Genomic DNA, 27111 nt, shown 5'->3' on the forward strand with positions numbered 1-27111 from the left:
TATCAACTTTCTTCTGTTAGCAAGACCTGATGTCTTGCTCCTTTTATGATAAATAGGAAAATTCACCAAAGACAAAAATGGAATGTGACATGAGTGGGGCTGAATTACCAAAGAGAGGCAGAGAAGAAAAAATGTCACCAAATATTCCTCTAATGAAACTTGTCATTTCCTAATGAAAGGAGTTGAAGGAATTTCTCATTAAAAACTGTTTCCTCTATGAATGCACATATGAACTATTATTTAGGGGCAAAAGCTTCTCCTCTGAACCCCACTTTTTATACTCGTTTATTTGCAGTTCATTCAGCTACCTTACTATGGTCTTACTTGTTTCTTATCTTTCTTTTAACGTTCAGTTTTAGTTTCCCACTCATTGAAGTACTCATTCACTTGATTGGTCTTTAGCTAGTGTTTTCACCATGTTGCTGAGCTCTTTCTTTTTTTTTTTCCCCAACTTTTTTTTTTTTTTTGTCCTTCTAGCCATCTGCAAGGCTCTTTTTTTGTCTCTTCTTTTCTTCTACATTTTCTTCTGAGAAATACCATTAAATATAAATTTTCTTCCCACTGTGCTGAGAAATGACAGACTCAGACTCATGCCTGTTTGTGCAGGCAAAATCCCACCCTGTCCCTCCATCTTGTCCTGTCGTTGTGTCTATAATGGCCACTTCCAGATGAACATGACTAGAGCAGGGTTCTTCCTGATTCCTTGAAAGCCGTCTTGATACCTCCTTTCTTGAGTGCTGGAGATTATTTAAAGTAACCTTCTGTACTCATCACCAAGTACATGATGTATGGTCATTAACAGCACCCCAGCCAAAGGAACTAAACTTCTCCGAACATGCCAACTTGATAATTTAATGCACCAGGATACTCACAGTAGAAATCTGAAACAAATAAAGATATCGGTCTGGAGTAACTAACCACAGTTTGACCCAAATGATAAAATAACATTATAAAAAAGGAGAGGTGGAAGGGCAAAGGATAGCTGTATTATTTTTTTTGTAGCTTTGAATGTTTTTAATTGATGTGAGTGTCAATGAAACAAGGCAATATTTTCTTCTCTAAATAACTTCAGTTGCATGTATGCTAAAATACTGTGTTCTGATTTATTACTATGTGGACATGATCACCTAATTATAAAGGCAAATGGAAGTTTACAACTTGGGAATCAAGTCTTCCTTAGATAGTTCTCAATGAATAGAAATTCTACATACATATTTATGGCAAAATTTTGCACTGAGCGCTTAATTCCCTTTCCTTCTATGAGAACCTGGATATAAAATCAACAGAGATGTTATGTTACACTTTCTCGCCTCTTGGCATTTTCCTGGAAAAGCAATGTAAAGTTTGAGTTGACCTTGCTTTAATACGTTGCAAAAGTATGTGCCTGTCAAAGAAATGTGACATCGTACTAATAGTCTCTTTCTGTTAAGTTGCAGCCTATGTAATATTGTGCCCTCATGCAAAACAATTGTGTACTATTTTGCGTAATCTGTAGAAAAAATGAATTTGAGAAAGATAAATTAATATTTTACATAAGTACATATACAAATATATGAATAAAATTTGCAGTAACAGCCTCCAATCTGCCTTCAAAAAAAGATCCACTGAACAATTTTAGCCTTATTTTTCTAACCTATGAGTAGTTTCAGAGGGGAGCAAGATAACAGGGCTTCATGCCTTCTGTTATCAACAGATTTTTATTTTTTTTTTCTCTGATATAGCTGTGGGCTGAGTATGGTAATCCCACTTTCAAAATTCAGGCTAGACCCTCTTCACATTGCATCATGCCACATGGGCACAGCCACACAGGTGGTTCTAGTTCCTGGATATCTGCATTGCATTCCTTAATTTGGTGAGCCTCACATGTTGTGGAGCTCACAGAGGTGGTCCAACAGGAATACTGGACTTCTGGGTATTGACCCAGAACAGGTAGTTGTAGTTACCAAGCCTATGGTCAAGCAAATGGGATTATTTTACTTGACAGTCTCCCAAAGACCCTTTCATACAAATGTATGAACTGCAGAGCTCAAACCATTAAGACAAATGCGATTTGATTCAATTGACAGAGTTGTTGATCTGTCAAAGTCTATGCAATATAGGCCACACAACAACCATGTTCTAGCTGGAGGTGTGACCAGTCCGACGGAGCTCAAAAACAGCAAATGTATTTTAGCTGGTGTTGATCAGGACTCAAAGTCTCTTGGAAATCCAAACTAGTGTGTAAGACATTAAGATTTACACCCTGCCCTTTCTTCATGAAATGGATTCCTAATAGGATTAATAAAAAGATAAGGATTGTACTCTAGGAGAAACATACTGGAGACAAGAACAGAATAGCCACAGAATACACTTCCCATCTAGCCTGGAAACAAGATCACCACTAAAGCCCAAGCAGTCAAAGTCAGATTTATATTCATATATCTTCATACTAAGCAAAATGAACCCTCGGTTAGCAGAGACTCTGCTGTGGTTTTGCACACTGTTTCTCAGCCAGGAATTATTTCCACAGGGAAGTGATGTTATTTTTCCTGTAGGTAACAGATGGGCCTTGCAACTGAGATTTTTTTTTTCCCTTATTGCCTGTTACCCCTAATGAAAGTCTCTACTCTTAGAAATCCAGCCTTAATATATTTTATTTATGTATAGCATATTTATACATAACACCTTTTGCTTAAGGTGCAGCTGCTGTTAGAAAGCCAAAAATTTTTTAATAAATAAGGAAAGGAATGGACAAGAGCATGGCATAGATTATGCTATTCTACATACCAGTGCTGTCCCATCTTAAAGGTAGAATGGACCACTAGTCTCACACTGAATATTGCAGAAGCAGAGATTTAGAAGAGATGAACAACATGGAAAAACGCAAACAAAAAAAAAGTAGAATTTCTGCCATAGAAAAAAATATCACTGGGCAGTAAAATCAAACAAAACAATTTGAATGTTTAATGGGATATCAGATTAATCTGATTAAACATCCAAGTGAAAACTTGATCTTGACATAAATAGAATTCAGATATCACGTGACTGGAGACATGAAGAACTGAGCTGCATTTATTGCCAACAGGAATATCCAGAATTGATAGCTAAAGCAGAAGAAGAATTGATAAGAAAACAAAATGACAGCATTTTTTTAAACTTTAAATCACTAAAACATGATGTCATAGAGTAATTTAAGCTGCAAGGGATCTCCGGAGACCATTTTGTCCAGTCTGTACCTCAAAGCAGGGCCAACTTAAATCACATTTCTTGGAGTCTTTTCCCGTTGGATTATTAACATATCAAGGATGGAGACTGCACAACATCTTCATGCCACCCTCTCCAATGTTTTATTACCTTTCCTGTGAATGTTTCTCCTAGTATATAATCAGACTTTCCCATGCTGCAGCTCATCCTTTGCCATCTGTTGTTCTGCTCTGCATTTCTAAGAAGTGAGGTTTCATTCACTTTATACTCTCTGATTAGATAGTTATAAACAACAGTAAGGTCCCCCTTTAGCTTTCTGTTCTCCAGATTGAGGAAATCCAGTTGTCTCAGCCTCTCCTCATACACCATGTAGCCCAGCCCCTTTGCCATTCTGATTGCCCTTCATTGGCCTACATACTGTAAATGTCTTTCTTGAACAGGAGAGCCTAAAACTGGACAAGGTTCTCCAGATCTGGTTCCATATGTACTGAATAGAGTGGAAGATTCACTTCCCTTGGCCTTCTGTCTGCGATCTTGCTAATACAGTCTGGTATGTGACTGGCCTTCTTCAACACAAGGGCACGCTGCTGACTCACATTCAACTTGTTGTCCACCAGGATTCCCAGGTCCTTTTTTGGCAAAGTTGTTCTCTACACAACCAGATCCCAGCCTGTGTTCCTGCATGGGATTATTCCTTCTGAGTTCCAGGACTGTGCATTCACTTTTTGGTGAACATCATGACATTTCTTTGAATCCGTATCTCCAGTCCTTTGATTTCTCTCTGAATGGCAGCCCTGACCTTGAGCTTACTGAGTGCTTCCCCCATCAGTTTGGTTTCATCCAAAATCTTGCTGAGGTGTACTCTGTCCCACTGCACCAATCATTAATACTGACTTGAAGCAGAATTGGCTTCAGGACTGATCCCTGAGGAACACCACTAGCAGTCAGCAGCTTGCTGGACTTCATGTGATCAGCTGTTGATCACAACTCTTTGACCCTGCAATACCCATTACGATGAGGTTTACATATTCTTCTGTTGCATCTGGTGCTGGCCAGTTCTACAGAAGTCTCTGAACACAAGAGCATTAACCAGTGATCCAGTATGATCTTCTAAGAACCTCTTCTCTGTATGTTATATGATTTAGCAGACTGTTCAATAGACTTTGATATCTGGAACTACATGTTTTCTAATCATTAGAATATGCAGAACTATTAAAAAACTAGAGTAAAATGCATTTGGGTCTTGTTTGTTTTCTCAAGCTACAGTTACTGCTCAGATTTAGTTTCTTGCAGGATTCTGTGAAACTTATTTTCACCATGAAGTTTCAATTTGTGAGAGTCTTTTTTTTTTTTTTTTTTCCAAAATACTACAACCAGTCTCTGTCACAATTGAATTAGCTTGATTTGCTGCTCTGTCCCTGCTTGCTAGTGTACTGCTGTGCAGTTAGCTCTTGACAAATCAAAGATCAGAGTATGAGTATCGCAAATCGGATTTGGAAAGTGTTTACTTCAGGGAAATTTGTACAGTTAGTATAGTGTATTACATTCCAAGTAATGATTCATTCACTGTTCTTAAACTAATGATAAAAAATGAAGATAAGGGTGATATTTTGATATACTACAATAAAAATACAAACATTCTAATGAAAAAATCATTAGCATTATTGTTTCATGTAAGAAGTGGAAAGACTGTTGGTCATTTTGTCATTCTCTCTAGTAGTATAACAGCAGGAGGTAGGATGTTGGCTCAAGTATTCTAGTGTCATGATGGAGTGGGTATTTCTTCACATACTATCTGCTGCAGAATCACATGAAGTGGAATTTTGGGGGGTGAGGTTTGGGATTTTTGTTTATTTATTTTTTTTATTCCAAGTAAGCAGATTGTTAGTATTTGAAGTGAATTGAAATTCATTCAGCATCATTGGCATGAATTATTTTCCTGCCATAAAAGTTTCACTTCAGTTTCATTTAGTAATATTTGTTGTTGTTTTTTATTAGCACGCTTAGGATAGTGGGAGTAGAGAGTATAAGAAGTCTTAGTTGGAGTGTCAAATAAGGGAGATTCTACACTGAGAACAGCTTTTCCAAGATACAGGCCAGATGGTAGCTTTGGGACTTAGAAGCTGAGAGAAGTAGCTGGAGCTGTGACAAGAGAAACAGTTAAAAAAAAAAAAAAGGTACTAGAAAAAAAGGAACCAAGAGAGATTGTCAAGTCAAATCAGCACAAGTAACTATTTGTGGTACCATTCTCATGTCTGCATGAATAGATGTATTACATAATAACCTAGGAAACAAATCTAAAGCAAGGATGAGGAACAAGGTGAACATACTGAATATTTGGATACCCCTATACAAATATAATTCTCTCAATTTAGCTGTGAGATGTTGTCAACTCATGACATCATAACACAAGTTTTGAAATTTCCATCAAGTTTAAAGGAAGAATTGGAGCTGTTACCTATCCAAACCCATGGGATAGGGACTATATTTATATCAAAATGCCAAGACAGCCCAACACATTGAAAGGCAAGTTATTTTCTACCCGTGGATGTAGAAACCTCATACCCTGATACGACTGTACCAGTCTGAAACCTGAACTGTGGCACCTCCACTGTGGAACCAAGGCAGGGGCTGGTGCAATTCTGGCTTCATATTTCAGAGCCACCTTAAAACATATTGAAGGATAATAAAGTACTAAAATGAAAATACCTTCCAGATTATGGAACTTTTCCTTTTTTTCAGACCTGACATTCTCAACCCCACCCCAGAATTAAGTTTCTTGCCCAGATGCCCAACATTAACTATAGACCTACAGGTTTATAATCTTCAGCAACAGCTAACAGCAGTCAAACCATGATTGTTGTAAGTTAGCTGTCATTGTGCTATACCATCACAAAGGAGAAAGATATATTGATCCCTTCATTTCTTACGGAAAGTGGCACAAAATACTGCTATAGATATATATAAAAGAATTTTATGGTCCAAGCCAGATCAATCCAAATCAGGTGTATAGCAAACACTTTCAGTAGCAGGCACTGGAAGCAAGGAGTACCCTTAGCTGCACACCATTCAAAGCTGGAATATGTTGTTGCTGCCTTGAATTGATCTTAAAACTAGTGACAACTATTTTTCATTCTTAAAGCATGCTCTTGCTGGAGGAGACATTCCAAAATAACAAGTTTTACAACAATTTATGGATTGAGAGAGAGCTGATGGAGTCTATAGGGCTTACTGAAGCTAACTGTAGCTCTTAGCTAATTGTTTAACACTGAGGTTCTGCTTAAGTTCATCAGAGAAAAGAACAGCAAAGGTTTATATATCTGACTTGCTTTGGATAACAAGAGAGGATAACAATTTGCAGAGTGATGGAATTGGATTCTTTTCATATATAGATGTGTCAGACCTTTAGTATTTAGATGATATGTTTCCTATCTATAAAACTAGAAGGGGAAATTCCCTTATTAACAGAAGATTGAAAATTACTAGCTGGAAGGGAGCTACAGAATGGATTTTCTGAGCAGGATTTTCAAAACCCTTTAAGAGAGCCTAACTGCTTCCATTCGCGAAAGACAAGAACTGGTGCATTTGGGACCTTTTGGAAAACAACCCATTAGGCTTGGTAGGCAGAAAGAGAGGAAGAATTTTACAGCTGAAGAATGAAAAACCATGCCTGTCTTTTCTGAAATGTATTGCAGGCCGAGGAAGTCCCTGTACATACTGACAAGGTGTGTTGGAAAGTACTTCAGTGCACATCTCTGTTTTCACTCTGTGTTATCCCATGTTTCAAGAAAGAACTATCATTCATGAATATTTGGTTTATGATGTACTAGAGAGGTTATGAAAGTCTTTAGAGAACATACTGGTATATTTGCTACCTAATAACTTCAACAAGCAGTTAATGTATTTTAAGCAGATATAGTAAAAATTCTCAATCAATTTATTTTATAAGGAAGTTTAAGAGGTGATTTCATCATGGTCTACAAGCACTTAAGTGAGGAAAGCTATCTGATGGTAATGGCTTTTTAATTTACTGGAAAGTCATAATGAGTTTCAGTGGGTAGAAGCTGATGCTAGATAAACCCAGACTAGAAACAAGGTACACATACTAAGTAAAGATAATTATGTGTTGGAAAAGCTTTCCTAGGTGTATGATGGATTCCTCATCACCTGAAGTCTAAAAGTTGAGACTGGTTACCCTTCAATTAAGTTTGTGATGGTTCAAACAGAAGCTGTACATTTGATACAGGAATTAGTGAGTGAAGGTTTTTGTCATGTGTTTGCCCAGAGATCAGACAGGTATTTTAACAGTCTCTTCTGACTTTAAATCTATGAAGACTAGGCAAACGTTGAATACATTCCATTACATTATTCAGAAACTCCCCATATTTTTGCACATAATGACACTGCAGCAACAGTTTTGTGCAAGATCACCAGTGTAAGGAAAAGAATACCAGACAAAAGAGGTGACGCATTTCTACCTCCCTCAGCTTGCTTTCCAACGCAGGTTCCAAGACGGTTATCTGGAACACTAGAATTAAGTCTGTTCTTGTAATGACTCTCCAGAGTGTAAGAGAGATATACGAGACTTCACAATACAGAGGATGAATGGAGGAAACCATCAACATTCACTTCCCACTGCCACCTGATTAATTTCTGAATTTAGCTCTGGACACTGTTGCTATATCTTAAACTGTAATCCCTGCCATGTTTTCTTTTTTTCCAATTGAGAAAAAAAAAGTTGTGATTAGAAACTGTAGATTTGACACAGAAAGTAATGACTGAGGCTTTTATTACAAGGCCAGGATCAGTAAGTCTGTATTTTTTCTTCTTCCTTTTTTTCTAATCTATCTAATCTTAAAAAAAGTAATTAAAAGACTCATGAGGTTAGTGTTGGAAATGCTGGATGCATACACAGCCTCAGACTGAAGACTGAATCAATGGAGTTAGAAATCAGAAGTTTTCCTTGCTTTTTATTTACAGTGTCTGGGTGAAAGAGTAAAATGGTAGGTCTTTTCTTCCTGCAAGAATATCCATCAGAATCCATTCTAACCTTTTTTAAGAATACAGTACAACATTTTTTAGTTTAGCTCAACTGTTACACAAACAATCTGCCCACTTAATTTATTTGGTCCTGATTTCTCTCAGAAAGGATAGAGAGTTTAGATACTCACCTGCATGTATAAACAATGTTCTTTATGTCCATTTTGTAGATACATCAACTGATGCATCAAACTCGGTTCTTAGAGATGCTATATAAAACATTCAAGGACTTAGCCTTTCTTGGAAATAGGATGCTAATTAAGGTTATTGATTCCACTTAATGAGTCACAAACATTTTTAAAAAGGTCAGATCTGAGCTGGGCTATGTAGAAATGTATAGAACTTCCAATACTTTTATTTCATTGCTATTTAAGTAAGCACCTGAAGAACATCTGATGCTATGTTAGAGAGCAATGACTAACACTAGTGTTTTCCAGCTACAGAAGTGAGTTGGGTTATTGCTGACAAGAGCATTTTGGGTTATTTGGTCACCATTTCACATAGTACATCCTCAACTTCTCAATTTATGTTAAGAAGGGCTGAGCTGGAGAACCTGGGCCCTTCTAGCACAGTGCACCTTCTCCAGCAGTGGCTGCAAGCAGACTGCAGGAAAAAAGGATGAACTGAACATGCTTATTTGATGCTTCTGCCTTATACTTTCCCATCCTTTAACCATCTTCAGCTGAGGGGATTTCCTGAATCTGTTTAGTTTACTTACTATCTAGTGAATCACAAAAGATGCTTTTTCCAAATACTTCTTCAAAGAGAATTTTTCTTATTTCTTGAGGGTATGTAGAGGAGACACACTCTTTTTCTTGCCTTATGTAGGTTTGTATGTAAAACAGCATTTCTTAAAAATAAATATAATTGTGAGCAGTCTAGATGGAGAATAACAGTATGCATAAGGGGTGATAAGAAGACATATTTTAAGACCTCACATGTTCAAAAGGGTTGAACCATCAAGGTCATGCAAAACAGGGAGAGGAAAAATCTCCCCACTGTAAGTTATAGATGTGAAGGTAGTTACTGAGGAATAACCATTAGGAGTATTGACACACATCTCTTACTTAACAGTAGATATCTTTCTGGTCCATTATGTGAGCTCTCCAAAAATCTGTAAAAGATCACATCCCCTAAATGTCTATTCATCAGAACCATTAGTAAATATGACAAGAAAACTGAATTTCATTTATTTAGCTAAATATTATTATTAAGCACTCAGTGTCATTGAACTCAACCTCCCTGCTTTTCTTAAAAGTTGTGAGAAAATTCAATATCAGTGATACATTACTGTATGTTCAGCATGGCACCTGATATTGAGGAATGTAGCCCATGTACACATGTACACCATGCCCACTCTGGAAGGGTTTGGACATAGCAGAGGTAGGATTTCCGTATCCAGTTTTAAACATCTACTATCAGAGCTAGTTAACCAGACTCCAGTCACAGTCAAAGAAGAGAAACAGTGGATTTTAGGGTAAAAAACATGTCATCTTAAAGAAGAGGTCTAAAAGAGACAGATGTCTCGCACTGTAACAGTGCTATTCACTCTTGTTGACTGGAAAGGGAGCCTAGGGTGACTAGCTCAGATGCAGATGTCTAACTTAGGTGTGATGAATCTCTCTCTAGGGTCTTTGCTGTCCCTCCTTGTTAACTGTAGAAATAAGCCTTCTTCAGATCGAAAACTTTTGGAAATAAGCCTTGTAGGAAGCCTGGTATCTTTATGGATTTAAACCATTATAAAACTTTTGCCATTTCAAGCATTTGTGAGCAGTGATTAAAGAACTTTTGAGCTGGTACTCACTCTATACCAGTGCTGTAGACTTTTGCACACTGATGTAGACTTTTGCACTGTTGCCCTACTGAGGAATCCTGAGCTCTTTTTCATGAGTTGGATATAATTTCATTTTGTAATAACACTCTTTTGTTCTTTTCCCACTTTCAATACTTGGGATGCTAAAAAATACAAAGACACCCAGAAACAGGTGTAAAATTCCCAAAATTTTCTCAAATCACAAAAAACTTCAGTTAAGTTACCACTGCATTCATAGGTATCCTTCTTCTTCCACTAATATTTTCAAACACTTAAAATTAAAATCTTTATGTTGCCATTTCTTCCAAGTTAAAACTTGGCCTCTTGGCCTAATTTTGATACAAACATAAACCTCAGAGATTTAGTCTAGTTAGAGGAAAATAATACAGAAAACAACAAAAAAATATGATTATGAACTTAAGAAATGTAGGACTTTGTATTTCATTTTATAAATATGTAGCACATAAGGTAAGAAGCTTGCTTTCCTTCTCTTTGCAGCATGAGTGACAGGTTCTAACTATTGTAAACCAGAAACTAGCTGCCAGTAATTACATTTTATGAATGGATTGGTGTTAACTGACACTAGCAGTGCCAGTTAGTAATACATAACTGAATCATTACAGTGACCAGATACATCACCACATGCAGTTTGTCAGTCCCTCTCTTCCCTTAAAGTCTATACAACATTCATGAGATCAGAGCTGCTGACAAGGAGCTCAAGACTTTCTGTTAAAAGCACAGATGAATCCTGGAAATGAATACGTGATTCTTTACATTACTAGATAACAGGCTTTGAGCTGTCTTAGCAGAGGTGGCTTCATGAGCGTTTCACCATGCTATATGTAACTCCAAGGAGAAAACTTATTTTTTCACATAAAGAAACAGCAACAGCACAGTGAAGGGCTTTCACCGAGTGCAGGTGCATTGGTCTTCACTCTCGTCGTGGTTTCAGCCCAGCCGGTAACACAGCACCCGGCAGCCGCCCGCTGACTCCTGCCCACGGCCCTGTGGGATGAGGAGAAAATAGAAAGAAACACTCGTGGGTCGAGACAAGGGCTGGGAGGGATCAGTCCCCACTGATGGTCACGGGCAAAAGACAGGCTTAACTGAGGAAGAGACAACATCAGTTTAATCTACCACAAATCAAACCAAACCAAGGATAACGAGAAGTAAACCCCGACCCGAGAACACCGGTTCCCCCCGTCCTCCCCCCCCGCCCGCCCTCCTTCCCGCCTCAGCCCCACTCCCGGTTCTCTCAGCCCACCTCCCGCCTCCCCGCGGGGAATGGCGGCTGGGGCCGGTTCCTCACCCCTTGTCTCTGCCGCTCCTTCCTCCTCAGGGGGAGGAGGACTCCGCGCTCGGCCCCTGCTCCGCCGTGGGCTCCTCTCTCCCCGGGCTGCAGGTGGGCGTCTGCTCCGCCGCTCCCCTCCCTGGGCTGGGGGGGGACAGCCTGCCGCCTCACGGCGGGCGGGGGGGCATCCCCTCCTCCTCCTCCTCCTCCTCCTCCTCCTCCTCCTCCCCTCCTTCCTCCCTGCCCTCCATGTCCGCACGGGGGTTCCTCTCACACCCCACTCCCCTCCTTGCTCCCTGCCCTCCATGTCCGCACGGGGGTTCCTCTCACACCCCGCTCCCCTCTCCGCTGCGGGTTCCCCTCCTTCACTCCGCTCTCCCAGAGGCGCGACCGCCATCGCTGACGGGCTCGGCCTGGGCCGGCGGCGGGTCCGGCTGGAGCCGGGGAAGCTTCCAGCAGCTTCCAGCAGGAGCCGGCCCTGCAGACCCTGCCCCACCGCCAAAAAACCCCGCCACACAAACCCAAAACAACTCTTCCAAGGATCACACTTCTTTGGATCTCCACGTAGATGTGCGAATGTGAGCAAGTCCTTATTTTTGAGAGTTGTCCAGTCCCCTTTTTTCTATAGCTTTTTTAAGATCTTGTCTACCATGTTGTGTTAGCTCAAGAAGCACCGTCCTTAAACTGGCCTTTGATCGGACATAACGATCTCTAAATGTGGGCCACCTAGACAAGCAGGTGGAGTATGGTTTGACGTTTCAATGTAGTGATGCTGAAAAAAGTGATGCAGTGATGATTCAAGTGCTGAGTGCTGCTTAATACAGCCACCCTGCTGTTAAAGTGGTATTTGCAATATAATTGTAATAACTTGAAAGGAAAGGATGCTACTGTGAAAGAGCACTGAGAATGCCAGCAAGAGACCAATTTTATGCGGCCTGTATGTTTGAGGTAGGTGTTTGTTTGCAAGAGAATTGACTGAGGATGTCAATTAGTCATAAAATGATACTCTTTGGGGGACAGTTAGAAAAGCTTACAAAAGTTAGTCTCCTAATCCGAATGACTCTCTGGAGGATCCCTTCCCTGAACTGACTGTAATGGAAGCCTGGGGAAATTAGTTGTCCAAGTCTTAAGTCAGCCTTTGTGCATATCCCTCTGTAAGATATATCAAAGTAACATCTAAATACCTATTGTTAGGGTCTTTAAACAGTGGCTGCTCCCTATCACACTTAATGTAATACATAGGCAAATGGATGTAAATATAAATTCCTTTTGAAGTGCGTAGAGTTCTAACATTTCCTTTGTCAGCCAAAAAATCTAAAGAGGAATCAAAGTGCGGGTGACCTGGGTCCCCAGAGTAACTTGAATGACAATAGATAGTTGTGTAGAAGAAGAGAATTCAAGGCCAAATTTTAATTTCATTACATCTACTTTAAAGCTCTATGTCTTTCATGCTGTACTCATAGTCTATTGTCATTTTTTCCTTCTTCTGTGTGTGTGTGAATTAATAACAAAATGGGTAGGAGAAATTAGGTGCCTAAGTGAGAAGGTGCAGGAGAATTATTTATATATATGTATATATGTGTGTGTATATACATATATGTGCATGTTGATTTGCCAGGTAATTATTTCAACAGCCTTTCAGTTTCATTAAAGATTCTGATACAAGTCAGAATGTCACTTATTTTTATGTAAAGGTTACAGGAAGGAAAATGAGAACTGACATCTTCTGCAAGCAGGCCTGATTTATCAAGTATCAGCTGTATCTCCAATGTTGCTCAAAGCTACTTTAGCTTAGCTTTTGTAATAGAAGAGATCTTTCCAGCTTACTGAGGGGCAGTGACCACACACTTTGCCTTTCTCTATTTTGCTGACAATATTTTTCTGATTTCCAGTTGTACTTCTCTAACTAGTCACTGTGAGTATTTAAAAGTGTTATACACTGCAACAGCACCTGTAAATCCTAAGTCATCTTGATGCCCGAGATTGTTAACCCCATCCTAGACAAAAATTATAAAGGTCTGATATGTTTTTAAAACTGCTAATAAATTACCGTGCAGGTGTCAAATACAGGACAGGCAGCAAATCCAGCATGGTCCTGCAAATTAAGGCTCTCTGGAAAAGCCTTTCACCAAGCTGCAAACTCAGCGTAACCAGGAGTTTCGCCATACATTGAAGCAATAAATTTCTGATCAACATCCTCTTATTTCTTTGAAATGCAACCTCTTCAACATCCTACTCAGTTTCTTCCAGCAAGTTGTTTGTGGTTTTGTGGGTTTTTTTATCTTGGTTCAGGAAGGAGAAATACAGCGTCATCATTAAAGGCAGGCCAATCCCTGTTTGATAAATGCTTAAAAACTGCAAAAAAAAGGTGCCTTTTTAGTAAGCATCATCATTGACTCCTTGTGGGAAAGCAAGTATGTTGCTTCTCTTTGTCTTTTCAGCTCCACTTCTTTTTTAATAAAGACTTTTCGAAGTGTGGAAATCATCTCTTTTGGTTTAAGGTACATCTTTGATGTAGATGCAGATGTGAAAGTTTGATGTAGTTGTCTAAGGATGTCCCAGCCATGTGAGATGCGCTGGCCTTCAGCTGCCTTGCCAAAAGATGTTTTTCTATAGGTCCCGTGTTGTATTTGCTGCGTCTGTAGGTTTGCCAGATATTCTAAAATCTCTCAGTTGATTCTAGGTGTTTTTATTAAGGAAAGTTGAGTCAAGCTCTCCAAGTGGGTTTTAGTTTCATGTGTAGGTACCTGTATATCAGATGCATGTGCTTGTGAGCTATAAGTCTAAGCTCCCAACCCAAAGAAATCAATGGTTCAGTTCAGTTGCCTAAATCCAGTTTTCTAGTACCATTTGACTCACCTAACTGTATCCAGGACGTTCTCAGAAGGCCTACAGCCTTCTGGAACAGCATCTGGAAGCCAAGCAGAATATGCTTGGACATCTCCTATCTGCCTATGGCTGGGCACCTGGGCCTCTAATCAATACAGACATGTGATTCTAAACAACTATTCAGGTGTCCCTAAAATAGATATTCAGGGCATAGTATAGAGGTCTGAACAAGGGAGTGTACTGCCATTACAGAGGTACTGCAGACACATCCAGGCCATTTACATGATGTTGGGACACATGATGCAGGATCTCTGAAAGACATGCTCTTTCGGAACAGCAGCTGAAGGCCAGGTGGGTTACCCTATTGTGTTTTTAATGGCACAGGACCAGTATGCTAAGGCAACTGGGCCAAGTCTTTACTGGCCAGTAACCTGAACTGCCTTTTAGACCCTCTGAAGTCACATGCTGTCAACTTTTTAATTTAAGAAAAATCTCCATACAATGTACATCACCTAACGCTAAACTGAGATCCAGTCGAAATAACATTTCCAAGCAGCCACTTATCATGGAAAATGTTTATTTTAGCAATGATATCATGATGTAGACTTATCTATCCATCTTCCCAACCCTGCTCTACCTTCTATTCTTGTCCACATAGCAAAACAAGACATCTTCAGTAGAGCACTGTCTCTAAGTCCTGAGAATTCAGTGCAAAATAATCAATAAACATGTTCCATACAACAAGTCTTAAAGTTTCTTGTAGTTATGTTGCTGTAACTATTGAAATTTATGGCAAAAGTTATTATTTTTTTGCTTGGTTATGACTTAAAACTCACTTTCACCTCTTCTTGGACTCCACTTGGCTACATTAGTTTTTACTTTAAGCTGTTGGTGCAAATCTCCACTTTCTCTGAAGGTCAGAGGTACTATTTTAGGAGTGTGGCTTTGTATTCTTTTGTGAATGATTGTCATAGATAATGGAAAATGGCAGCTGGTTTTGTTCTCAGTGGGTTGTATCTGTAAGTAATTATTAAGGAAGACTAGAACTCAGTATGGCTGATTGTCTCTTCTTTTAAACCTATAAATAAAAACTGAGAGCAATTAGGGCTAAAGGGCAATCTGGATGTAATTTGTGTGCAATGCCTAACACAGCAGGACTCTAATTCAAATGGTGTTATATGCAATGATATAATATTTCCACAGTTCTGTACTTCCCAGATTTGAGCAAGCCTGAAAAAGCTCAAATGCTATAGAAAGTTATTTCTAACCAAAGTGGATATCTGGGAGTGCTTGAATTGCATGAATCTATTCTTTTGCGATATGTGGCACAGGTTCCCACAAACAAGGCTTTCCCAAAGCTCTAGCAAATGTGTTTCTGACATATCTGTATCAGAAGTAAAAACCCATTTACTTTAAGACTGGCCAAACTATAAAATACAGTCACCAATGCAAGGTCTAAGGGACAAAAGTAATGTATTCAGAAGTTAATTCTCTTGAATAAAGCTGTTAGACTGGTAAGAAAAGTAGAATATAAAAAGGCAGGAAACCCTCCAGCAACTGTGGAAACACTAACAAGAATTATTTATCATAAATAAAAGACATTCAAGATGACATGTCAAAGCACAATAGCCGCTAGTTGTGTAGGGACTGGGTTACCCAATTATGCAATTCAGGTTGAAAACAAATGGTATCTCACAATGCTCATGACATGTTAGGTACTTAATTCTGAACTGCAAAATGCCTGACTTTTTAAATTTGAAATGCAGCGGAGTCAATTAGGTGAAGCATATAGTATTTACACTTTTTAGTAGTACAACTGAAGAAAAAAATCCCAACTGCAATAAAAAAGATTGTCTGTATGAAAATGTAAACCAGTTGATAGAAAACTTGTGTATATGAGTGGCCTGCAATTTGTCTTCAATTTAAAAGGTAGGATGAAAAAAAAACCAACCAAACCCCAAACCTTACAGGCATACTTGCACGTTTAACTGCTCTGCAATGGCAGAGATCATTCTCTTGTTCACTCAGCATTCAGATGGCTTAGTACTCTTCCTAGCTTGTTTAGGTCATTTTTAAACATGTAAAGCAAACCATAACATTTGGAGGTTGGTAGATGTGGATCTGTTATTTTGGTCCAGTAGTGAAACTGTGCATTTAGAGCTTTGTTCAAACTCTCACTTTCTCACCAGAAAGAAAAAAGGCTTTCAAGAAGTAATTTTAGGTTGCTGAAAATTGTGCTTGTTGAGATTAATTTCTGGAAACACAGAGGCAGGTCAGTTAGCTCAGCTGCTTCAGCAAAACTTCAGATGTTATAATGTACAGGATGAGGTATATCCCTAATGTCCCATTTTATTCCATAACGCCTGTCACAGACTGCCTGATAAAAGCACATCCTAAAAAGGCTTTAGTGTGTCTTACTCCTTTGGGTTTGTGCTTGATGCATGCCTTACCCTACAGTCTCAGGGAGGAGAGAGGAATGAACTATCCTCATTCATTTGAAATCTATCTTATTTTCTTCTCTTTTTATCTTCCCTTCTTCTCTTTTTATCTTGCCTTCTTCTCCTCCATCTAAAGCTGACTGTCATTACTCCTTGCCTTATAAAGTCCTTTTTGGCTTCAGCATAGACAACAATTCAGCCTGCACCACTGCAGTGAGTCTGCTCCACCACTCAAGATTGTAACTCTTTTTCTTCCTTTCTTTTTTATTTTCCACATTCCCACCTGTATATATGCTTCATCAAGCTCTTACAGCCAAAGTGAGGCTCACCTGTTTTATGCAAGGATAGTGAGACTTTTTGCACTTTCCAGCCAGCATAAGAGGGAACTTTTTTTTTTCATCTGAAATAAATTCCTCAGATTTCTTAGTACTTAGAATTTATTCTGTATAATCTCTCGCATTTTCTTAGGTAAGGGAATAAGGGTCATGTCTAAGGTGTAATCAAGGCGGTGTCCCAGGGAAGGCAGAATTGAACTTTACTCAGTTCAGGAAGCTGGATCAATATGTATTTTGAAAGACTATATCCATCTAGTCATTCATTTGAATTCAGTCGTGGGCAAGGCCTGAATACTACTCTACTCCTTGGTTCAAAGGTCCTGCTAGTTTTCTTGAATGTGAATTCAAATACTGCTTTGCTCTGCTTGTTCCAGGTTCCTCCAAGCAGGTTGTCTCATTTTGGTGAGATAATCCTGTAGAGGATTTATTGAGATTGGGTGTCATTTTAGTGTTTGATCCTTCTATTCCTGTTGTACAAGAAATTTTGCCCCTCTCCAGTTAACTACCCAACTCCCGTGCCCCAGTGTCACCAGGCGTGCCATCCATGATACTGTCTCATGATCTAGGATTACTGTCCATTAATGACACCACCACGGAGGAGCTGGAGCCATCACCATAAAAAACCAAAAAACAACAAAAAACCCACTCCCCCACCCCCAAAAAAACCCAAGCCCCAAAATTACTATCATTAGGACTCATTTTGATGAGTAGCACAGATGTCATGTTAGACATCAATGCAAATGCTGAAAGCCAGATTGCCAGTCTACCTGGCACGGGGTGTTCAGAGATGGACAACTACAAGGTATGATTATCCTGATCCTGTTGTGGCAATAAGGTGTGCAGCAGATGCTCTTGCTGTGCATTTTTTTCTGATTTCCCACAAGCCATTGTACCAATTTCTTCCTAGCAACTATACAAGATGTTCCCCTTACCTTTATCGGACCTAATAAACCTGGCAGCTTTAGATCTTCTAGTGCTTGGTGATGGCTGGATCTTTTCAGCAGAGTATATGGGGAGAACATATGTGTAAAGCCTCCATACCACGCAACCATAATTAGTGCAGAAAAAAAAAGCCCTTCCCTTCACTGGAAGTTTGAAGTGTTCGTAGTGTTCGCAGTATCAAGGAATCAAAATACTATCTGCAAGTTTTTTGGACTTTATGTATCCATGGCCAGATTTATGCTTTCTTCAGCTCTGCAAACTGAGTACTTCGACAGCTGCAATGCCTCTCCAATTTTGTTCCAGAAAGGGATGGAGGAAAAAAATACATATACTTCTCTTCCCAACCACTGACTGGCTGGTGCTGCCACTTAGATCTGCCAATGGTGATGATCTGAGGCAGGGCTGGTATTCTGTCTCTAATTTGTTTTGGCCATCTGCTTTTCCTACTTCTAATTGTTGCATCTTAAGAGGGAGAATATTCTTAAAGAGCATGTAGGCTGAGGATGGTCCTGGACTCACTAAAAGCAGACTGAAATGTAATATTTTTCTTTGTTGGGCAGAACGGGCCATATCTCAGCAACCATCTTGTATTTGGCAAGAATATTCCTTTTACATGAAGTGGTTACGTGTGCTACGTTTGTTATTGGTATGAAAGATGCATTAGTAAAAGTGAGAGATCTTTTTTAGCAGGTTCTGCACACTTGTAAAATATTTATGTTGTACCCTGCCTATACTGCAGTTTCTTTGTAAACATTGAGCTTTATGTGTCCTACTAATGCTTAAGATATGAAAAGTGTATTCAAATAGGGGTCCTGAACAGGGATCTGATCCTTCACTCTGAAATGGCAGCCATAAGGTTGGTCCATTTACTTCTGTCATCTATCAGTAGAGACCTTGAGAAAGGTGTCTGGAGTCTAATTTGCAGTACTTTTCTGATCCTAACGACATGTTTTTGTTCAGGGAGAGTTAATTGTATTAAAGCCTGAGAGCAGAACTTCACAGCCTTGTAGGAGTCTACCTCCTGAACTGCAGCCACATCGCAAATTGCAGGACTGGGAGGCAGTTAAACATAGTTGAAATAAAAATGGACAATTTAATTTGTATTTGTTCTTCTTGTTTCCCGTACACTTTCTGGGTGGGATTCATGTTGTCTAAGTTAAATAGCTGGCAGTGCTCTCTGAACTGACCATCTAAACAACCCCTGTGAAGAGCAGAGCTTCCCCACAGGTGACCTGATTTGCTCTCAGAGGTGCTTCTCTTTCTCCACCAGCTTCAGAGGAGAGTCTAATAACTAGCTTAGACTAAAGCAGAGCAACACAAATTATACTTTTCTTCCAAATAATTTTGAGTTTTCTAGTGAGATTGCCATTGGATTTTCAAGCAGCACCAGAAAAATCTCTGCATTCAAGTAGATGGACACAACGTAGTTTTTATCCATTTCATATCATTAATATGTTTTTTCATAATATAGATTAATCAACCTTTTCTGATGAAGCAAACCCTACCCACCTGTCAGTAATTTGCTGTATTATTTTCAAATGTCATTTCCCCCAATAGTTATCTTAGTTAAAATGCCTTGTAATAATAGCTACCCTCTTCTAGTAGACATGATATGAAATTTTGGTAACATACAGTATTTCTTACTAATACTCTACTTATATTTCTTATTTACAATATTCCTCAAAGAATTATGGTTTGTTTTGTCTTTATCATTTTATAGGACCCTGGTAATAGTATATGGATTCTGTTGGAGCTAGAGTCTCATACAAGTATTGGATGAAATATCTACTTAGCAAACAGCCTTGCTGGTAAGCCGTTTGTATATACTTTCTTCTCTTTTGCAACATTTCATGTCAAGCTATGCAAAGGAAGGCTTATATCATGTTCAATTAGACGTTTACTAAAACCAAAGGATATTTTAAATATTTACAGTTCCCTTTCCCTTTACCAAATAACTTCAGCATTACTAGATTATATTTCCGCCTCCCTTGAGAGAAAATTTTTCAGTTTCTGTTTTGTGCCATTGTGTATCATGAGGCTTTGTAGACTGTTTTATCTACAGGTGCTCCCTTGTAAGAAATGTGCAGAGTCAGAAAGCTTCTTGCTATTTTTTTCACCTTTTTTTCTCTTTTATTTATTTTTGGAGTGTTCTGGTTGTATTCACTGTAAGTGCAGTGGTTTTGGTTTGTTGTTGATGCTAGAGTGTGGGGCTATAAGCATCAGTGCAGTTTTTGTTTGTAGCTGATTAATGTATGTCAGATATTAAAGGTATTTAAATAGAGAGTATCAAGAAAATCACACATCATTTAAAGGATTAGTTATAAGGTCACTAGCCAGGAACACCTGAGCTCTAGTCCTATTACTACCTCTGGTTTATTGCATGACCTTGAGTGAGTCATTTCTGAAGAGGGGGAGCCGTGTTTCTGTGAGGGGATACAGTAATGTATGAACTGAATTACTCTTCTTTACATAATTGGAGAGCTCATTAGGTAGCTGTTAAGAATGACTAAAACCCATTAAGCCTGATAAGACCTATTTCTTCCAAAAAACTTAACAGAAATGAAATAATATAAAATATAACTTTAGTTTCTAATGGAGTTGGTTTAACTCTCGCATATCCAATACTGCCCTCACTGCTGATTGCTACTTCCATCAATTGGGTGTAAAATCTTTACTTCTAATGTCGTTAGGGATCCTGTATTGGACAATGAGGCAAAGATGTATGGATTTAAAATAAAGAAAACCCAGGTGAGATCACCAGATTTGACTTGCCAGATTGCTATATAAGGAGATACATTTTCTAGAGACTGATGAAACACAAAGGGCATTTTATTTGATGTTCGCCACAGTGGCTGAAATACTTACCACTTTGAAATGTAACTAGTTAAAACCAAATAGGTCTTCTCTGTTAAGTCTTTATAAAGAAGAGAGAAAATGTCTGGGAAATGTATTTGTGCTGTATTTTCACATTACCTGGATATGTACCAGGAGGAAGGGATCAAAATCTTTACTTGGCAGAAGGGTGTCTATTTCCACAGATAGTCTTCAAAACTCAACTGGAGAAGTCCCACAGCAACCTCATACAGTTAAGACTTGCTTTTGAGCAAGGGTTGGACTAGACATCCAGAGGTCCCTTCCAACCTAACTTACTCTGAGGGTCTGTGAGTCTGTGTAGTTAGGTGATATGTATGATGATCAGAAAACTCTTACATGATATACACACACCAAGGTACTTTACTTAATCTTCAAGAGAAATTACATGATTTAATATCCAATGGATGAGACCAACAGAACTCAAAAGACGCTGAGGGAAGATGGGGAGCCAGAAAAAAGGAAGAGGGATTTCTTTAGTAAGGTTAGGATCCAACTGTGGGAGATAATTAGGTACCTAATACCATAGGTGTGCATATAATTTGTCCTGTGGTTTTCAGATTTTCTTTTAAATGCTTTTGTTTTAGGGTATGAATTGCTCTCAGAAGTCTGTGTGATCACTGACTGCTTTGATCACTGGAGGGCACAGGTTTTTACATGCTGGGCAAAACTTAAGCTCACTTGGGGAATCATGACTGATTTTACAGAGGGAACTCTGTGTCCAGTCTCCCCAGCAGGGAGTTATAAAACACCACAGGTGAATATGAGTGAAGAATACTGTGTTTCTGTAAAAAGGACAAATGTCATTTTACAGTGTGGATAAAAGTACAGCCTGCAAAATGTGAAATAGTCCCTCTGCTCTGCTTAGTATTGGTACAACCTCAGGGAATGTCCATCCTGGGACATTTCAAGAAAGCTATGGACCAACTGGACATAGACCTCAGAGGAGAAACAAAGATGAGCTATAAGAGGTTCATGAGTGAGACCTAAAAGAAAGGTGGAAGTGCTTGAGATGATTTACCATGAAAGGGGCTTGATGAGCTTCAAATACATGATAGCCTGTTAGAAAAAGAAATAGATACTTTCTTCTCTCCACTGTATTCATACTGGAGAGTGCAAAAGGTAGTAAACTGAAGTTAATTAAAGGCAGGTAGCAGCAGAAAGCTGGGACAGGTTGGGAAAACAAAGTACTGGAATAAACTGATTGGAAGTGTTGTGAAGATGGCCACTGGAGGACTTTCAGAATAGGTTGAAGAAACAGAATTCTGTCAGGTATAACTCATCCTCTTTGGGATAAAGGTGTGGATTAAGTCATCTAGGGTCTCTCCTAGCCCTGCTTGTCTCTAACTGGCTGCGCCTCGATCTGGAGCACAAAATAGCAGATGCAAAATTGCTACTCTTAAAGGAAACAGTTGTGTAGAAAGAGGGGGGAAGGGAGGCTGTGGATAAACTCACCTTTATAATGTACATTATACTGGGCAATCAACGCAATTTGCACCAGGTAAAATCTGTATTGTCTAAATTTGGAGTAAACAGTATCAACTTATGTTTGGTAGAAGATGAATCCCTGACAGGAGACTCTCATTTACAGTCATAAATATTTTTCAGACTGCACTCTCAATGTGTTGAAAATACAAAGACAGTATCTGGTTACCCTGTTTGCTTTAAAATGGTGTGGCTTAGATACCCCATCTGAAATTATCAGCCCCTATATTCCATACATTATGAGACTTGACATATCTACTGATTTAGGTTGTAGATTGATGCATTTAGCAGCAAACCACTGCCATATTGGGGATCTGAAGGCTTCTGAACATACCACAAAATAGCTGTGATGAACATATACAGCAACTGTACTACATGTGTAGGCATAATATTGTTTGGAATATACAAGAAATTAGTACCGTGGCTGCAAACAAAATTTTGATGAATTCAGTAGATCAATTACAAGAAGTAGCAGCTCTGTTTCCAAACACTAGGAATCATAATCTCTTTAGCAAATAATCATGTTGTTTATACACCTTACTGTTAGGTGTATGAATGGACAGATGACACACTTCTCTGTATATCTCAATTGTATAGAAATGTAAGTAGTTATAATAGTCTTTTTATGTGTAACTAGTGGAATCTGAAACCTCTTTGAAAAGGGCTCTTTAGAACTGAGCTCCAGCTTTTTATTTTTGTGCTATTTATCTGTACTTCACCAGCTTGAATAATACCAATGCCAATTGGAGCTGCTGCTGTACAGTCACCTTTTAATTTTCTGCTTTTCATGCCTTAACATACTCACAAATTCGGGTGTTGACTGTTCTTCTGGATTGTTTGAATAAAAAAATCAATTTAAGATAAAAATAAGTGTTCTTTTTGTCTGCAAAATTTGTAGCCTTAATACCCTTGATGCTCATCCAGCACAGGTGCTCTACTATGTAATTACTGGAAACAGCTTGAAATAAAACACTGAAATAGGACTGGTAACCTTGAAAATATTACCATTACATTAGGTAATGGCAGTTGCAAGATTGCATATGTAACATGTTCTGGTCTTTCACTGTCTGCTGACTGAAACTGTAGCAGTAGTACTGACAAAGAAAATAAAAATTCAAATATCCTTTCAGAAAACATTTTCTTGAGTTGCAAATGATTGAAGAGTAGAGTTAAAAGTAGAGTTCGGCTCTGCAGAAATCACAGTCAGCCACACCTGAAAGCCTTTCAGGACTGAATCCATTGATCAAAAATGCTTTTAGCATTCCCATTTCCTTATGGGTTAAACAATAATAAATATTGAACAGAGAGACTCCAGCTGCAGCTGGAGCATTTTCAACAAAGAGTTAAATACGACCTGGGGCAGAGGCTGGGTGCTCTCACCAATACTTGAATAGTACAAGCTGGTTCCTATTTTATAGCGGACCCCAGGTCAAAGGGAAGTGATTAATCCTGCTTTTGCTGGAGCAAAAGGTATAGTTTACACCTGGAAATGTTTAAAAATGCAGTTTTACTTTAGAAAAGTTACATTCCTCATCATTGCTGGTTTTCTGACATGACTGTATGGACATTTGCTGCCTGGTGATGAACAGTCTCTTTCTGCAGCCCAGAATCACCTGCAGAAGTCCATTTTACATAAAAATTTGCTTGGAATTGGACTGGTCGCAGCTCCCCTGCAGTACCATTGCAGCGGTTTAGATCAAGCTGGGACACTCTTTCTGGCTTTGGCGTTGCACATCCTTGTGTTGCCAGCTGGTGAAGGGTTCCGCTTGCTGTACATCTATACTAACTGCAAGTTGAGTTTCTTTCGTTGGGGTTAGTGGGGGAGATAACAGATACCAGTTAAAGCAACACTGCATGACCCCGTGGAATATTTCAGCACAAACGTGAATATGAATTGTGTTCAAGTAAAGAAAGCAAGCTGAAAGTATCAATGCTGGCTTCAAAACTGAGCAGCAATATGGTTTCACCTGTTTCTCAAAGAAATGTTTCTTGTACCTTCTGCTTTTTACCAGCTTCATGTTTAATCACACAAATCCAGCTCATCAAAGAGTTTTAATTCAACTTGAAGAAAATTGGACTTTTGTATATTTCTGTGGAATTTTTTTTGCCAAGTGATAGTGAAGCTAACTGTTCTTGGACACGTGTTATGTATTAAAAAAACCCCAAGTGTTGTCAGTCTGAGATGATGGGTATATGGTGCAATGCCAGAATGCTCTTTTTTTTAAAGATGTGTTTGGATTTGTGTCTGGGTCTTCTTGAAGAGCAATAGTTCATTCAGCTCAAAGCAATACAGTGATTTACCAAATACTTTCCAAAAGTCTAGGAAGTTACAGGTAAGGTGATAGTCTGTAGATTTCCTGTCTTTCTTAAGAATAAAATAGGTCAGGTTTTGCCAGATTTGCAAGAAATTGGAGCATTCCTTTAAGGAGAAATGAAATAACCCAGTTTTGGGTCATTGTCTGTTGAGTGTTGTGCCCATTGCAACCTTGTAGGAAGAAAAGGTAACCAAAGGAGAGGTGATTGTTTTACACAGTGATTCACATCCATGCACATGCTTAGAAGAAACTATCTGACTGCTTAGGATTCATGCAAGACTGTGTTGATTCACAGTCTTGTGAGCATATTCCACAGCTTGGTAATCTGAGAAGTAGAAGATTTTGTACAATACACACTCCTTCTCCATCTCCTCCTGAAGATTCTCTAACCAGAATGAGAGGGAAAAAAACAAAACAAAATTTAAAAAAAAAAGAGCCAACCTACTTTAGACTAGATATAATCCACCTGGGAAAAAGCGTATATTCTTAGGTGGTGGACTTAATACAGAAAGCCAGAAGAATGTGCAGAAAATTATGAAAGAAAGTAAAGTGGGTTAGCGGTATGTTGTTTTCCTGCATTATTTCAGAAGTTGGAAGATATTAGCTGAGATTTTAGGTTAGTTCATAAGCAAGGATGGCTCAGTCTCACAAGACATCTGTTTCTGAAATTAAAAAGCCAACAACTGCAGGATTCTAAACTGTTATCAATCTTCACTTAATAGAGATCCATGATTCAAAGAGATATGTGACTTAAAATTTACTAGGGAGCACGAAGCAATTAATAGTTGGAACTTTTTATAGCACCTTTTATCCAAGGATCTCAAAACACTTTACTGGCTTTAATTAGGCCTCACTCTGTGCAATATCCGCCTGGAATAAAAAAATGTTATTTTTTCCTTTGGTATATAGAGGAACCTGAGACACAGAGGTTAAATGACTTGACAATGATCATGTAAAAGCAAATAGTAATGATAGGAATAAATCTCAAACCTCCTGCTTTCCAGTCCCATGTTCTATCCACTAGCCAAGTTTCTTTCCTCTACATTAAACGCATGGCTTTTTCTTATCTGTCCTATAACACGTGTGATTTTGATTACAGAATCAAAACCCAGGCAATTAGAAAGACTTTTTATCCTTTCCAGAAAGCAAAAAAAAATATTGAAACAAATCAGTAAAAGACCACTTTCTGCTCTCAGGTAGAGGAGAAGCTGTTCCTTATTTACTAGAGTGAGAGCTGTGAAAGATATGGAAAAGGAGACTCCAGAGGTAAACATGCTGACTTTGGAGATAATGAATAAGGGTTTGGACTTCTGCCTACCAGGAAGAGTAGTTTGGGGTTGGGTTTTTTTGCAGATTGTATAAAATGCAAGGAACGATGCCTGCAGTATGCTCAGGAATTCAGCCTCACAAAAAAAATCTTAAGACTGTGAAGGAGATAGTCTCCTGGGAAAAGATAATAGGGAATCCTCTCACCCAGGTATAGCTCCTCAAGCTGGGAAGTGTTGCATAAGAGACATAGGTATCTATCTACTCATGCAAACTCTTAAATGCTAGAGTCTTTGGCAAGAAGCAGGGGGGAAGGAAGTCAATATTATTAAATTAGCAGATAATAGAGAAAATTCTGTTGTTGTGTCTCTAATAGCGACTTGACTGAGGATATTGGATCAGATAATATGATTTGTTTCTTGTAGTTTGAGGTACATTTTGAAAATGGTAGGAAAAGGAAAATAAGCAAAAGAACTAGGTTAACACTAGTAGCCTGGATAAAAGCTGTGTTGCTTCCATCTCTCAGCAACCTAATTTCAAAGAGCCTGAAGTTTTTATTTCTAGAATTGGTTGCTCGTCAGATGCTGATAACATTTATTGACAAAAGAGAACCCAGTTCAGACCTTACACAGAGAAAACCAGGTCATTCATGAACACTTGATTCATTGGCCTTACTAGAGACATCTCTATGCTTCGCTTTATGTCAAAGCCTGGAAGCATGAATCCATTGTTTTTCTCCCCGTAACTGACTCTCACTAATTTCACCATAATAACCCACACTGAATACTAGAGCTGGCCAACCAGTGCAAATATTTTTTACAATTTTTTCAGCACCAGGAGAACCTAAGAAGTTCTGTGTTGAGGTATCATGGGAAGAAACGTTCAGTCATATAGTGAGTTTAGAATAAATATTGAAACACTTGCATTGATTGAAGTATTCACCATCCAAGTGATCCTGAGCAGAGTTATACAGTCAGGGTGTAACAACGTTGCCCAGGCAAAACAAGCCAGCACATTCTCATTTCAGAGGTGATGCTGTGAATTAATTCACAAGGGTTTGTTACCAAAAGTTACTCACCGAATGTTCTTCAGGAATAAGATAAAATACCAAAGGTACAGGTTCGGAAATTAGAAACTGCTTGCATTCCACTTAGACACAGAAAAAGATGGCACTGAAGTGATTTCACTGTTCACACTTCACAAAATCTGCTGAACGTAGACTTGACTTTTAAATAAATAACCAGTCTTTGCAGTTCTCATCATGGATTCTAAAAAGGCAGATGCAGCCATTGCAAATGATTTT

General features: G+C 38.8%; 1 long non-coding RNA gene across 1 annotated transcript in view; it reads left to right on the plus strand.

The window, feature by feature from the left end:
* LOC142041400 (uncharacterized) overlaps positions 1-19624 on the plus strand; it is a 342669-nt gene extending 323045 nt beyond the window's left edge. The window contains exon 3 of the long non-coding RNA XR_012653466.1: positions 19592-19624. This is a non-coding gene — a long non-coding RNA (uncharacterized LOC142041400). The remainder of the gene's footprint in view (positions 1-19591) is intronic.
* The last annotated feature ends 7487 nt before the right edge of the window (positions 19625-27111 follow it).

This window comes from Buteo buteo, chromosome 18 (assembly GCF_964188355.1).
Source record: "Buteo buteo chromosome 18, bButBut1.hap1.1, whole genome shotgun sequence".
Lineage (NCBI taxonomy): Eukaryota > Metazoa > Chordata > Aves > Accipitriformes > Accipitridae > Buteo > Buteo buteo.